Raw genomic sequence first — 17,010 nt, forward strand, 5'->3', positions numbered from 1 at the left:
TCCAGCCACAACCCCAGGCCAGGCAAAAGATGCTCAGCACACAAGCCAAACTGGCCTTATATCTCCCTGGTTCACACATACACATGTCTCGCTCGCGCTATACATATAGACCCATCCAACACTCTCAGTCCTTGTTCTCTCTCCATGTGACACGCACCCCCCTAAGTACCATAATCCCTCAATCCATCATAGGTGCAAGCACTCCCCCCTCCTAAGTATGATTATCTCTTACTAGCCATCAGGAACACACGTATTGTCTCCTTCCATCCATACGTCTATCTCGATATCTCTCGGGGCATCTTCTATCGCGCACACACCTTGTCACTCGATCTCCCACCCATGTAGTCCCATCCCGATCTCCAGGGGATCTCTCTATGACAAACATACACTCTCTCCTCCCCATGTCTGCATTTTCTCCGTACGTCTCTCTCGACCTCTCTCCCTTGTTTGTCGGACCCCTCTTGGCCACGTGCTAGGGGTCTTGCTCTCTCGGTTCCAAACAACCACACACTATCTCCTCACCTTGCCTCCGTTGTTGAAGATGCATGTGTGATATGTTTGCATAAGACACTCACGCTTTTTCTCTACTTTTATCGTGTGTTGTCCATGTCTATTTCACACACGCACACACACTTTTTTCACTCACTCTCTCTCTCTCTCTCTTGTTAGGCACTCTGTCACGTCCATAAGCATATGGATGTTTTGAAAAGTCAAACCTCAGAAATGTTTAACCAAGTATATGTGGAGAAAAACATTTACATCTAGAATGATCATTAGATTCATCACAACATGTACTTACTTCATACTATCATTTATCTTTGGTATTGTAGATATAAGTAATTTCTTTATAAACTTGGTCAAAGTTTCAAAAGTTTGACTTAAAAAATGTTGGAACTACATTACCGAACGGAGGGAGTAGCTCTTTGTCTCTCTCTCTCTACTATCTCTCACGGGCCTCCCCTCTCACTCGAACTCTCTATACCGACGGATTATACGCTGACTGTGTCAGCGTATAGCTCCGTATATTGTTTAGTTGACCGGTCAACCAATCCACATGCTGCCTTGTCAGCTCGTGTTCTGTATCTTCGTGTGCTGGCCCATGTGGCAGTGGGTGAAAATAAGTAAACTAGAGGCCCATCTAACACGCGGTGAACTAGAGTCTCTTTGATTCAATGGATTTTCATAGGACCTTTGATGAATTAGAATCCTTAGGAATTTTTACTACATTGGTCGTTTGATTTGTAGGATTGAACCTTATAGGATTTTTTCCAAAGGATTCATTTGTACCTCTTGGAAGAAATCCTCTGTTTTTCCCGTGACACAATCAAACGAACTCAAATCCTGTAGGGATCCAATGGACATGCCATTTCAATCCTACGTTTTTCCTATTCCTGTGTTTTTGTAATCCTATGAATCAAAGAGGCCCTGAAACCACTCGGGGTAGCACCCCGCATGCTAGTAATTTGAGGGCGCATTGAGGACAAACTTCTTGTGGGCGAAGGACACACTCGCGCACAATTCACCACTGCGCGGCAGCATGCACAGAAGGACGCACTCGCGGACACCCAGCACACAACACACACTAGCACACGTGTACACCGGCGTCGCTGCCGGTTGAAATGGACGGCGAGCCTGGACTTCATCAGCAGCATCCCCGACGACACGCTGCTCGTCATCATCGGCCTCCTCCCCACCAAATCTGCCGTGCTGGCCGCCCTACTCTCCCGGCGGTGGCGCCCCCTCTGGCGCTGCGTCGCCCTCAACCTCACCGTCGATAGCTGCCTCTACGACGGGGATTGCAAACGCATGGCCGTAGTCTCCAAGATCCTTTCATCGCACCCTGGGCCAGCCATACGCCTTGACATCCGCATGTTCAGTACCAACTGCAAGGTCCAACCCAAGTTCGACGAGTGGTTCTTATCCCCCGCCCTAGATCAGCTTGAGGAGCTCAGCTTTGAAGCTGGATGATGTCGCTCTCTGCCGCCGTCCGCGCTCCGCCTCATGCCAATGCTGCGCCGTGCCAGCTTCAGCTCATGCTATCTTCCCCAGATTAATGCCGCACCCGCTCTTCTTCTCCCTCAACTCAAGCAGCTCGACCTCTTCGACGTTGTCATCTCGAAGAAGGCTATGGAGCACCTGCTCCGTAGCTGTACTGCGCTCGAGTACCTTCGTCTTGAGAAGATCCACGGGTTCATTAGCCTCCACATCGCCTCGATGAATCTTCAATGGATTTATGTGTCTTGCTGGCCCCGCAACAAGACATCAATTGGGAAGAGATCACTCCAGCTGTTCCACGTTATGGTCATTGAGAATGCGCCTTTCCTTGAGAGATTGCTTGTATCTGATCTAGAAGGTCCAACAAAAATCATGGTCATTGACGCACCGAAATTGATAGCGTTGGTGTACTCGTCTGCCCAATTCTCCGTACTCTTTATTGATCTGTAATCGTTTAGGTACAACACTCATCTTCTTCTCCGTCTTCTTGAAATTCACATTTTTAAATTTCTTCTTGATGTATTTACGACCGTCTTCAAGAAAATGATTCCCACAAGCTTGACCCAGTCCATGCGCACAGTGAAGATCTTAGCACTAAAATCTAACGGCCCCAATATGGATCAAGTTGTTGGATTCCTTACATGCTTTCCGTGCACGGAGAAGCTACTCATCAAGGTGAAAATTCTTTCCTATAAGTAAATGGTAATCACAACGTAGCTCAATTTTTTCGTAATTTTCCCAAATTACGATGACAAGTGTAGTGTTCAAAACTGCATCTACTCACTGCACCGAAAGAAATTTTTTTAGTATTTTTTCTCACGTGATCACCTACATCGTTTTTATGCTGTACTACTATAGTAGCCTAGGCTAGTCATAGTGGAAAGTAACTTAGACTACTCCAGTAACTCTATGGTTACCCTAAGAGCAAGTACTACCTCCGTCCTGGTTTACTCTTCCAATTTTGTAGTATCAAAATTTGACCATAGATTTAACTGACAAAATGTTAATTCATGTCACTAAGAACTATATCGTTGGATTCGTATTTGAACATAATTTCAAATGGTGTAATTTTTAGTGACATGCATTGGCATTTTCTTAGGTAAATCCATGGTCAAAATTTATACTAAATACGAGGTATTGTTACAAAAGTGGGCTATGTAGGCCAAAACATGTGCCAAATACACTTGTGATGCATTTGCCATCGATGCCCCTCCATTGCTCACCTGGTGTCCCAATCTGGATCACCTACTTTGCTCCGGTGCCAAATTAACTCACATAATGAAAAAACACTGCATGGGAGAGAGAGAGGACTGAGGCAATAAAAAACACTTGTTTGGGAGAGTGAGAGGATGGTGTAGTTGGTTTGATTGATTTGTTTATACATGTGGGTCTTTGTGCACAGAGATGCCAACTCTCTCACATCGCGAGAGCGATGCCAAAATCTTTTGATTTGACATCGGTGCGTGTTATGTGGCATACTTTTGCGAAATATGGCATCGTCCACATAGTGGAAGGCAACAAATGCCCAAGCTCTTCACATGCTCCTAGTTAAATGAGAGGAAACAGAAAGAGAGAGAGAGAGAGAGAGTGAGTGAGTGAAAAAATATCACTAGCCAGCCAACCCTATCGTATGAGCGAATGATATTGGCACCTCTTCTTTTGCAGATAAAAAAAGACCCGAAAGTGAAAAATGTGCTGCACTATAACAATCTCATCGAATGCCTTGATCTCCATCTTACAGAAATTGATTTGATTGACTACCGAGGTAGCACATCTGAGATTAAATTGGCGAGGTTCTTTGTTCTGGAGGCAAGTGTGCTCAAGGTAATGAGGTTTGGCGTTCTTTGGCGCAACAATGAATGGTGTGATGATCACCGCAAGAGTCTAAGTCTAAATGACAAAGTCTCCGTAGAAGCTGAATTTGTTTTTGAAACATCAAGTGGCCAGAGACTCAAAAACTTATTTTCCCATTAGTGACATGTCAGGGCGGTGGATTTTAGTTTGTACAATAATGCTGCATCCACCTAAAGTAACGAAAGTTCTTACGTAAACTTCCTAGTAATTCCCTCTTCGTAGGTGCAGCATTATTCCTAACATTTGTAATATCAGTTTGAAACTTGTAATATTGTCGTGTCCTATTCCTGCATTTTCAGAATCTTGCGAATCAAATAGGACCTGAGTTGGTGATGATGTTGTGCCTCCCATCTTTTACCAATAGCCGTCGGATCTAGATCTGACGCATACAAACCAAGCTTCTCCATTCTTGCAACAAGATGCCCGCACTTGTTCCCTATTTACAAACAACTCCTTGTCTCTCACAATCAGCCTCATCTCCTCCCCACCACATCTAGGAGTAGAAGGCCGTGGAAAAATCTGGCGCGATGGCCGCTGTTGGAGACGTCCACCCCCAATCTTGGTGTTCCGTGCAATGCACGGGCATCTACGCACGGGAAATTATGTCGAACAGGGCTAGATGTAAGCAGGCTAGCTCTACAGCCATGATGATAGTGACTGCAGACGGTGAGGCTTACTATGGTATGCCGAACACGGCGCCTATACTCAGGTGTCATCTCCGGCGCAGGGTCTTGTCACTTCACTGTGAGGAGCAGCACGTAATAATTTGACCAACGGGTAGTATAGTGCTAGTACTCCTACTACTACATTGGTAGTACTACTACTGGTACTAGTAGCAGCACCGTCTGGATTTAGCAATATCTAGTAATGCATGTCAACAAAAATGTACTACTCCCTCTGTAAATAAATACATGGTGTTTTATTCCTATCGGCGAGAGAACTTAATGTTTTTTTGCTACTCCTAACTAGAGTACTAATATGATTACATGCAATGAACTAAACACTGCATGTCATGACACCATCGACATAATCACCCACGTCTACACGCAAATCATCCACAAGAACTACTACATGCTAGAGGAGGACGATAGGACGCTGGCCTTCTTGGAGCACAGGGTAACCTTGGACGGCACTGTTCAGAAGCACGTTGAGATCGCCACCAACGCCGCTGCTCCTCACACGTCGGTTGGTGACCCGGCGTACTAGGGCATGAGGATGTCCTTGAACGTTGATGGATCCGTATGTATTTTTATCTTTCCGTCAAATCCATGTAGTAGTATATGATACTACAGTAATTATCTTACCTTTCACATCAACTTCATAATTTTCGTACGTACTCCATGCATGAACAGCACCAGAACCAAACTTCTCATTACTCTAGGCAAAATCGTTATTTTCTATCTATCACTCACGCCATGGAGCAGAACCAAATTTTACAAGTTACGAGCTCAAAAGGAAAAGCCTGCCGTGTTTGCGTCACACCCCCACACGGTTGGTCCGGCACGCCACTCAAGCGGGAATGCGTGCGGTGTTGCATTTTCACTTGCAAGTGGGAACGCAGTTGAGCAAACCGACTATCGGCAAACCCCCACCCCTCCCACCGCGTGATGGCTGAGAAAACAGGAGGGAGAAGAGATGGCTGTAGCACGGACTCCAACAAAATTGGTGTCGGATGGGACTCGTGTGGGTGGCGTGTGCCGTACTGCTAGACGTGAATGCTAGTTGTGGACCATGCCACCCCACTATATCGAGCCTATATCAAGGTACGTAGAACAAATTTCCTGCAGTTCATGCTCAGCCCTCCTCTATCTCTCTTCTTAGCCAGCCAGCGGACGCGCGGAGCCCATCGTCTGTTTGCTCACATGTGGACCCACATGTCAGTGAAAACGCAAGAGGACCCACTAAACCTGCACATCTTTCACCTCGACATGCTGGTGATGAAAAACAAATCCAATAAAGATCTTCGGTGGCCGCTTTTGGAGTTACTAAAGAGTAGTAAGATTCTATTTACAGTTTAACCCAAGATGCACATCTCATGGCTTCAACTACCACTCTATTTTCTTTCATGACACGACCTGGATGCTGGATGTCCCACGTGTCGGCAAAAGGAGGAAAAACCTGACCAAATCTTCGGTTCTGCTCTCAGATTAGACTAGTTGTGCTAACTTAAAATTTTTATTGTGTACTCCCTCCGTTCCAAAATACTTGACTTCCATTTATCCAAAAATGGATGTACCTATATACTAAGACATGTCTAGATACATATATATTTTGACAAATAGAAGGCATGTATTGTGCAACGGAGGGAGTAGAATGGATGCAAGTTTTTGTATTGGGAAGAATAGTAGATCCATATATTGATAGAGCGCAATTTAGTAGATGTTCTATCACTTTTAGCTAGCACAGACGCAAGATCGAGCCTTCGCAAATCAACAATGAATGTATTGAGAGGCACTAATCCAACTTACAGGAGTAGTAAAATGTATTCTTGTGGTTCTTGTTTTCTTTGGTCTTGCTTTTCTAGTCAAAATTATCGTTGGAGTTCGTGCAAAACGGAGGTGCGTTTGGGGTCATGCTTGGAGTTGGCCTTACAAGTGGGACCGCAGTTAATGAAACCGACAATCGGCAAACCCCCACCTCGCCTGCCGCGCGATGGCTGAAGTTAGAGGAATGACGAGGTTGAAGAGATTGCTCTAGCACGGACTCCAAGATATAATATGGTGTCAGATGGATGTCGTGGTGGTGGCGTGTGCCTTACTCCTGGACGTGAATGCTTGTTCTGGCCCATGCCTCCCTACTACTCCTACTACTTACTCCTACTATATAGTACTAGTATCGAGGATTCGAGGTGCTGGTTACGTACAGAGAACACATTAACATATGGCTACAGTAAAAACACCCGCCCGACACGCGAAGCATGTGAAGCTAGTACAAATAGTGTACCACTATTGTTGATTGGCCTCATCCGATAACTTGTTGCAATGCACGTACAATTATGTATTCGGAAAATATTTTTTTGCCGCGTTGCACCACTCACTCAGAGAAGCGACTCGAAAGCCATTCATAAATTTAGTAGTTTATCACAGGCATATCATTTTATTACATACAACAGGTCATCAACCCACATCGACAACGAGGATACATTATAAATACTAAAGTTTTCACCACACAACAAATAACAAGCGATGAAATGAACTTCAACTCAACCATTCCTCGGCGTTGGAAACACTTGCTTTGAACCACAAGTGATTCTCTGGGACGGGCCATCGATTGTCGATCTGGAAACCAACGCAGGACTGATCATCCAGGCTGAAGCGGCCTGCTATATCAGTACCAGGGTAGGGAACCACCCAAATGTCCGAGGTATAGACACAGTTGCTTCTCATAAATGGTACTGTTAACATTGTGTCAACCACAGTTGGATCGCCTTTCACCATCATCGGATAGTTTTGTCCAAGGAAGAGCGAGTTTTCTCCAAGACTATCAATTCTATACCAGGGAGAAGGAGTTGGCGCTAGCACACTAGTATCCATCCCGAATACCATGCAACGGGTGTTGGAATAGGTCCGGAGATTGCGACCATGGGAGACTACACCTGCTTCCTTAGTAGTAACATCATCAGTGGGCTGTATACACACAAGAAGAGGTGATCCATCGGAATTAATTGCCAGGCACCACTGAGTATATGTGTTCTGCTCGTCCTCATGCTCGTGATCATCACCATGGTCATCTCCCCCTTGGTTATAAAAATTTTCAAGTATAGGTGATGGGATGTTCACAGGACCTTGGAAACACAAGAAGAAGGTTAATTAGTAAAGGGAAACTTGCTAACCTGCATGCATGTGGATGAAACAATTATAATTACGGTGGGAGACAAACGTACCGAAACTACGAGGATCCCATGCAAAAATAGTGCCACGAGTGGTGGCAGCAATTTCCAAGGCCCTCGTATTGAATTGCATCACAGTACTCATCCGTGTACAGAAACAGATTTTTGAGCAATATCCATCGAGTCGAACCACGAAGGACGGCAAAAAGCTTGTCGAAGATAGCAACAACTTGATAGTTGTTGTAATTCCAAGAGCGGTTGGGAACTCGACAAATTGCTATCTTCCATAGAAGATAGTCACCATGATCGTATTTGAACGTGCATACAATACCGGTGTGCTCAACCTCTGGGCAGTCTGCTGAGATTTTTGGAAGTGGAACCCTGTCATGAGTGTACACATTCACAAGTTCCCACTCGCAGTTGGACCCGATGTAAACAACCCAATCTCCATTTGTGCCCGCCCAAGCCTTGCCCTCAAGCGATGGCATCTTAACATCATACGTATCATTATCAAGCGGCATCAACTGGCACAGGGCGAGGCCTCCATCGTGCCGGCGCCAGTCATCAGGGTCACGGCGAAGAAGATAGGGGAGATCAAACCGCTCCTTGACTCTTGGGTTCTTTGTAATGATGTTATTAGTTGAGTCGAGAATGGGCTTGAACGAACCTGCCATGCTAGTCGAGGTGATGACGTCGCACCGATCAGTGAGTTCCTCCACCACGTCATCTTTTAGATCGGGGCAAGAATAACGGGGTCGTTTCCGGCCTATTCCCTCCATGGAGAAGACGATCAAACAATGGCAGAAGAAAGGGTGAAGGGCTGAAGGAAAATGGAGGAGGGAGAGGAAGAGTGTGCGACAGCAGTTCCAAATCGAGAGGGAAAGGCGAAGAGTCGGTTGACGGTTGCGATTTTGCCACGGTTCACGAAGAGGCGCCCCGGCCTACACGTCCGTTTGGAAATACTCCTACTACTCGTCGTAGTCTCACTGATATGTTGGAACGGGACCACATGTCAACGAAACATGGTGTGTAATTTCTCGTGCAAAATGCGATCTGGCCGCATTGGCCCGAGGTGCCGCATTAGTTATCGACCTTTATTTTTTTAATGGCGTGCCGATCAGTTTTGAAGCACGACTAACTGGTACTGTACGCAGAGAAAATATAAACTACTCTACCACTACTCCACCTCCAGTACTAGAAGTATAAAAAAGATATATAGGCTGGAGCTTGAGCGCTTTCTTGCTAAGGGCTGCCCACTTGCTTCTCACAGTACCACAGTCTCTCCAGATCTAAAAAAGACGGCCCCTCTCTCCCTCCTCACCGGTGGTCACAGATCCGTCGGGGAAGAAAAGGACGTGCAACGTTGACGCACACGTCGTCGGCGAGCGAGGTCACGCACTGACGACAAGGCCGTCCTCTCAGACCTAGCGCTCGCGCAGGATGGCCTCCATCCCCAAGCTTGTTGCCGTAGTGTGTGCGAGGGACAACGACCATGAGCGAAGCCACTTCCCGCTGACCCTCAGGTATGCTACCTATTTTCAAACCATAACCTTGTTCTATTGCCCCATCTGCCATGTCGTTGCATGTGGATCTTTTTCCACTCCACCATCTTCCCAATTTGCTATCCTCTGCTCTGTTGGCCAAGCAGACGAAAACCATAATTTGCACTATTAAAGGAAACCCTACTTCATGCAGACTAATCCATGTCTGGGTTGAATAAGGAAAGGAAGCGAGACTATACTGTCCAAAATAAAATGGGAAAATCAGTAGGTAAGGAACAAGTGTCGTGTCTCTTAGTTGATGAAGGGTAGAAAGGCATGTCAACACAATAGAGAATGACCAGGTCGATCGGTTTGTTGTCCTCGCATAGGAAAAAAGTGGCTAAAGAGAACAAAAATGGGACGTAATCCACATATGCTGAATGGATATTTGTTGCTCTGGGCAACCATACCTCCCTCACCACTCTGCGTCCGTGGAGGTACATCGTACTGGTGCGCCCACTGTCCGAATGGGCCCCCCATGCTCTTATTGCCACTTTTTTTGCTGTTAGTATAACGCCATCAGTCAAGTCAAGCAATGCTACTACTAAAGTGATGCCACATTTAACTAATGTCGCTCTCAGTCTAATGCCACCCATAAATTTAAGCAATGCCATTTAATGTCACTGGATTATTTCAGGGTTAGCTGTTGATTGTGGATGTATTAAAGATTTTTCAGCTAAGGCATTCTAATGTTGTTGCACAGCCAGTATACCAACGATGAAACTTGTTACTACCTTCAGATTTTTGCACTGTTAATGCTTATAGATTACATACCTCACTTTCATGAGATAAGTTAATTTTTTTGTACAGTGTCACCAAAATGCCAAGGCCCTGATGTCATTTTATTTTGGTTAAACTGCATAGACAATTATGAAGACAAGGGAAAGGTCAAGAGTGGGCACCTCCTCCGGCTGTTCTCTTGAGGAGGTCTGTATGTTTGTCTCTAATGCCTGTCGACTAGATACCTGACATCATGATGTAATGTTAAGTCATTTCCTTTTGTACAGTGTCACTGAATTGTCAAGGCGGTGATGGCATTTTATTTTAGTAGAACTGCACAAAATTTGCTTAAAAGAAGAGGAAAGGTCAGGAATGGCTCACTTTTCCAGAAAAAAACTATGTATGCCTTCCTGACATCAGCGGTTGTTGCTTTATTTATTCCTTCAAATAGGGGGTTAGAAACAGTCTTGCTACCTTTTCCCGTTAAGAAATTGGAATGCTTATATTTGTGAGTCTATGCTTCAACTAGTGCCACTTTTAGAGTAATCACACTTTCAATATCTATGAAAAGAGGGATGCTCGATTTTAGTGGAACTACACAAAAAGTCCAACTGGTTCAACATTAGGAGCATGTTTTTTTCCAAACCTTTATATCCAATTGGTGGCACTATGAGCTGTTCATTACGAAGGTACATGGTTTGGTACTATCTTGCTACTCTTTTTGTACTGTCATTAGATAGTAATACTAGTGGTTTGCATGTGAATTTATTGGCAGGGTGGACCTACATTGGAGGTGTAGGAGAGGATTCAATGATTGGATGCTCAATTTCGGTTGTATCGATTTCACCTCTTCCATCACCACGAACATGGATATCCTTGGTCTAATGAAGAATAGGCGCTATATTTCTTCTCTGAACCAGCAAATCAGTTCAGTATGAAATTGTCCAGGGCAAAACATAACTGTATCAGATTGTCCAGTGCAGAACATGACAGATGCTAAGCGGAAGAGAAATGTTTAAACCGAAAATACAAGGTGTGGTATATGTTTACTAGCTGCTTGATATTTGTGCAGACAGATATGTCTGGCCGTTGCTATTTGGCACACAAACAAAGTGCCTGCAATTTTGGTTGAACTGCACAAGAGAATAGTATAGTCACTGCATGCAGTGCCATTTGAAAATAGACACAGAAAGATTGGATAGTCACTTCATGGACTCCAGAAGAGTAGTACTATACTATTTATTGGCCAACACTAGGTGCTTCATTGCTTTGGTCTGATTATACAATGGGCATCATTTTGCCTAAGTTAAAGTTTGTATTCCGAAAATAGTCTCGCCATGTGATCGAGAGAAGACCAAATCGTATTGCAGTGGATGTTCCTCCATCATGTGTGGTTCATGCTCATGGTTCCAGCTGTTGGTGAAACCACTTATGTTTGCAAGAGGAATTGTAGACTTCACAAACAAATTTGTCTTTCAGTCTGTACTGAATGTTGGCCAAGAGAAGCATCCATGTTAGTAGGAAGAACAGATGTTTTTTTCTAGATCTTTGCTTTTGGAGCTACATATTTGTATATGATCTGTGAATCATTGAGATGCATTAACATGTTGATCTTATGTATGGGAATCGTACTAGTTAGTTTTAGTTGCGACGCAAGATCCGAAGTGGCTGATCTTTGCTTTTGGAGCTACGTATTTGTATATGATCTGTGAATCATTGAGATGCATTAACAGTTACTTATTTATGTTCGCTCAGTGTTTACAAGTTACTAATCGATCACTAGCTAGCCTACAAATGCGCTCCTGGCAGTTTTATTTGCGACGCAAGATGTGAAGTGGCAGTTTTTTGAATAAAAATGCCTACCTCTGAAGAAACTGACAGGCTACACTATCAATCCTGCACGGATAAAAATGCCTACCTCTGAAGAAACTGACAAGCTACAATATCGATCCTACACGGATAAATAGAGGATAACGCACGTACTACCTCCTTTCCAGTTTGCAGGGCTCAATTCAAGAACCGAACTACTCGATCCTACACGAATAAATAGCGGATCACGCACATACTAGTACCTCCTTTCCGATTTAAGTGGCTGCATGCGTGCCCTTGGCTGCGACTCATTGCATGCTGCTTCGCGTACTGCCTGCGAGCGATTCTGAGTGCGTGCATGTAGCCGACCGTAATTAAGGCAGCTAACTGATGCGAAAAAAGATACGCTTTAAATCCGTGGAATCATTATTGACAAGGAGGGAGATGATTCGAGTGCACTCGTTTGACCGCCATGCCAGCGTGCGACCCAGACAGGACGGGACGGAACAGTCATAATTTCAGTTTCTCTAGTTTTCCACGGCAAGCTGGCGCGCTAAGCCATTATGCATTGAATTCCGATGACCGTCGCGCTACCTTCCGCCTATAAGTATTGTTTCCCGGCCATCTCAGGTGCCACCGTGACCCAACTCGGCATATCCTCATAAGCCCCCACCGGACCGACGTTGCTCGCCACGTCCGCCATGCCCCCACCCGTCCATGGTAGGCGACGCCAGAGGCGGTCACTGCCGGAACTAGTGTTCGGGTTTTCACCGGAAGGCAGCCGGAGGGAGGAGGCATTCTATCTGTCTTTAGATGGAAATGCGGAGATCGAGGAGTTGTTGGAGCACGACCGCATGGCGGAGGAGCAGGAGTTGTTGGAGCGCGACCGCCTGGGGGAGGAGCAGCGTATCGCCGATTTCCGTAGCCAGCGGGACATGGAGCAGCAGCGCACCAACGCTATGAGTCGCGAGCAGAGCACCCGCAACTGGGCCGACTACATGGAAGCTGGCGCCCGGCAAATAGCCCTGGAGGCTGTCGGGCATGCACGCGTTCGCGACGCCATTTTTTACTACCAGTTCATCAAGTGGGTTTCCCGCTTGGAAGCCGAAGCTTCGGTGGACCACGTCGGCATGGAAAGGGCCAACGCGCGCCTCTGGCAAGTCCGAGGCGAGGCGGAGGACGCCGGTGTCGGCATTTAGCATGGACAGCAGATGGCGGCCGGCATCGTCTAGTTAGCTAAGAGTAAGTTAGTACTTGTACGCTACTAGAGTGTTAGTGGGAGTAGATAGTTAACTTGGCGATGATGGTTGTCAACGTGGAAGTTCAGTACTCTATATGTGGATCAGACCTATTACTTTGCTCTGAATGTTGAACTTTCCGTTTGAACGTATGGAATGGGCTATTATTTTTTTAAATGGGTTGTATTTGTCCTCCACGGTTTAGAGGCTGACTTGTGGGCCTAGCAAGTTGACGCGTACACAATCAGGAGATGATTGTACATGGAGAGGATGACAGCAGGGACCCGCCAAGGTCATGGCAGTACGCAAGCAAGTGCCTCCTTATTTCAAGCCAATAAAAAAATGGCTCCTCCTAGTGGATTTCTGACATCTGGGTCCCATGCAATTGTCAACGTAGTCAATAAACAAGAGAATTGCACACCGAGCAGCTGACACCAGGGACCCAGCAGCTCGCCCAATTATTTTTGTTTTGGGTTAATTTGATAAATGCCACTCCAAATCTGGTGTATCCGAGAAATGCCACTGCAATTTCCAAACTTTGAAAAATGCCATTTTATGCCATTTCTAGTGGCATTTTTCGAAGTCTGGAGTGGCATTTTTCAAAGTTTGCAAATTGCAGTGGCGTTTTTCAAAGTTTGCAAAAATTGCAGTGGGATTTTTCAAAGTTTGGAAATTGCAGTGGCATTTTTATGGATCGCCATAATTGGAGTGGCATTTATCTAATTTGTTTTTGAGACGGAAGCAGGGTGTCAGCTGGGCTGTGCGGGACACTCTGGCCTGTCTAGACAGCCTTTTCTTTTATGTTTACCACAGACCAGCCCAGTAGTTATTTTTTCTTTCTGAAAATGGCTAGCCCAGTTATTTTGTGATTTGTCAAGTAAGTCGCTTTATTAGGCCTGTTGGGCTGCAAATCTTTCAAGGCGAGGAGAGCTTCATTCGGCTGGCCGAGAAAATGGCCTATCAGTAATGAGAAATGGGCTGTACATTTTGAGATTTTAAAAACACATCAAACCGGCAATTATTTTCAAATATCTTTTTACCATTTTGAGATTTTAAATTGCATTGATTTTTATGCATGGACAATTTATTGGATTTTATATTGATATACATTTATTTCTAAAATCAGTCTGAATGTGACTCGAAATTTCGGGATTAAAAAAAGTTCAGACCGCACCGACATATGCAAAATTTCGTATATTTTTTTAATTGTGGCCACAATATGGGCTGTAATGCTAACATAAAGAATATGGGCTCCAAAAAAACCCGTAAGAATTAGCAAATGGGCTGTGAATTATTTGAAATAATGGCAGATGGGTTGTATGCTGTTTTCCACAGATTTGAGGTTTCCACAGATGGCCTGTATACTGTTGGATGTCCATCCAATGGCCGTCGTGCTTCTTCAATCTCTGCTCTTCCTGCTCCAGCCACTCAAACAAGCGCCGGCGGGACTGCCTGCTCCCTCCTCCCCGTGGCCGGCTGTGCTGCCGCGCAGGCCTCACCGTCCCACCGTACTCCCATCGCTGGCCTAGCCATCCCTCTACTCACCGCCCCACCGTAAACCCTCGTACAGTCGTACTCCCCTCCGCTCGGGAAACAAAAACAACGTTCGAGTCTTCCCTGCTTCCGTGTCGTTCCCTTCCTAGGCCTCGCCGTCGTTCACTGCCCTGGTGCTCTTGGCGTGGCGTGGTCAGCGTGGTCAACGACCGACATGCATCTGAAGTGGATTGTACATGGAGAGGCTGACAGCTGGGTCCACGGCCACACGCAAGGAAATGCCTCCTTATTACGCGCAAAATAATGATTTCCTCCACCTGACATCTAGGACCCACCGAAACGGCCTCTGTATTTCGCGAAAAAAACGTTACCGCCGCTGACAGCTCGGACCCAGTAGCTATATCTTCGCACGCAAGGAAGTGCCTCCGTATTACGGACAAAAAAATGAATACTCCCCCTGCTAGCTGGGACCCAGTATAGTGGGCCTACTAAGTTGACGGGGACGAAGGGCTTTCTCAACTTAGTCAATATGCACGATTCTAGCTCGACTGACTGTACGATGTCCATCCAACGGCCGTAGTGCTTCTTCAACCTCTGGTCTTCTTGCCCCAGCCGCCCATAGCAGCGCTGATCGTGCCACCTGCTCCTGCCTCCTGTGGCCGGCTGTGCTGCCGCAGAGGCCTCACCGCCCCCATACTACTCCCACCGCAGGCCAGGCCATGCCTCCACTCCACTCACCCACACCCCATGTTATTCTGCGGCCACGGCAGCGCAGCCGAACCAGTGAACCCTAGTACTCCTCTCCGCGTGGGCATCCACTGCCACGTCTTCCTCGGCTTCGCGTCGTACCCTTCCTAGGCCTCGCCGTCGTCCACCGCTGTGGTGCTGTCAGCGCGGCGTGGTCAATGTGGTCAACGACCAAATTCCATCGGAGGAATACTTTACGTGGAGAGGCTGACAGCTGGGTCCACGGCAGCCGCAAGGAAGTACCTCCTTATTACGCGGAAACTAATTATTCCTCCACCTGACAGCAGGGACCCACCGGACACCCACCAGTATATCGTGAAAAAACGTTTGCCCCTGACTGTTGGGACCCACCCGAGGGGGCACCGTATTTTGTGAAAAAACGTTCCCCCTGCTGTCAGCTCGGACCCATCGGAAGTGCCTCCTTATTACGCACAAAAAAAGAATACCCCCTGCTAGCTAGGACCCACCTTGGTGGGAGGTTGACTTGTGGGCCTACTAAGTTGACGGGGATGGAGGGCTTTGTCAACTTAGTCAATATGCACGATTCTAGCTCTAGTGACTGTACGATGTCCATCCAACGGCCGTAGTGCTTCTTTAACCTCTGGTCTTCTTGCTCCAGCCGCCCAAACCAGCGCCGGTCGTGCCTCGTGCTCCTGCCTCCCATGGCCGGCTGCGATGCGGCGGAGGCCTCACCACCCCCTACTACTCCCACCGCTGGCCAGGCCATCCCTCTACTCACCCACACCCCCTGTTATTCTGCGGCGATGGTAGCCTCACACCTCAGCGAACCAGTGAACCCTCGTACTCCTCTACGCGTGGGCATCCACTGTCGTGTCTTCCCCGGCTCTGCATCGTCCCCTTCCTAGGCCTCACCGTCGTCCACCGCCCTGGTGCTCTCGGCATGGCGTGGTCAACGTGGTCAAGGAATGGCTTCCATCAGGCATGGACTGTACGTGGAGAGGCTGACAGCTAGGTCCACGGCCGCAGCAAGGAAGTGCCTCCTTATTAGGTGCAAAATAATTATTCCTTCACCTGACAACGGGGACCCACTGGACGGGCCACCGTATTTCGCGAAAAAAATGTTTGCCCCTGACTGCTGGGACCCACTAGCTACATCTTCGCATGCAAGGAAGTGCCTGACAGTCGGGACCCACCTGGTCGAAGCGTATGTAGCGTTGTCATTCTGGTTGCGAACGTGTACGCACATATATTCTGGTGGATGTAGAGGCGCGCACGTGTCGTAGTAGAGGCTCGCACATAGCATGTACATGTACGTACTACAGCCATGGTGCAAGAAAGAAAATACGGCCACGTATGTGTACATACGGGCGTGGTCTCGAACGCCTACTCGCGCATACGTACGGCCAGGGCTCGTGTACATGGCTGGGTGGGAACGGAGAAACAGCGTCGTCATCGTGTTCATGGGGAGGCAACGGAATGTGTCGTGTTCATTGGGTGGGCTTGGACGGAACAGGGGATGGAAACGAGGCCTGGCGTACCGTAGAACGGAGGAAACGACTTTGTGTTCGACCGGCCACGTTCGAAACGAGATCCTGTTGATCGGGAGGGGTCTGGCGTACCGCAAAATAGAGGAAACGGACCTCCTACGGTCGAAACGGTGGTCCTGTTCATCAGGAGGGGTGTGGCGTACCGCAAAACGGAGGAAACGGACTTGTGTTGGAGCACTACGGTCGAAATGGGGGTCCTGTTCATCGAGAGGGGTGTGGCGTACCGCAAAACGGGACTCCATGGGATACTGTTCATCTCCACAGTCGACCCCCTC

The sequence above is a fragment of the Triticum urartu genome, chromosome 6 (assembly GCF_003073215.2).
Source record: "Triticum urartu cultivar G1812 chromosome 6, Tu2.1, whole genome shotgun sequence".
Lineage (NCBI taxonomy): Eukaryota > Viridiplantae > Streptophyta > Magnoliopsida > Poales > Poaceae > Triticum > Triticum urartu.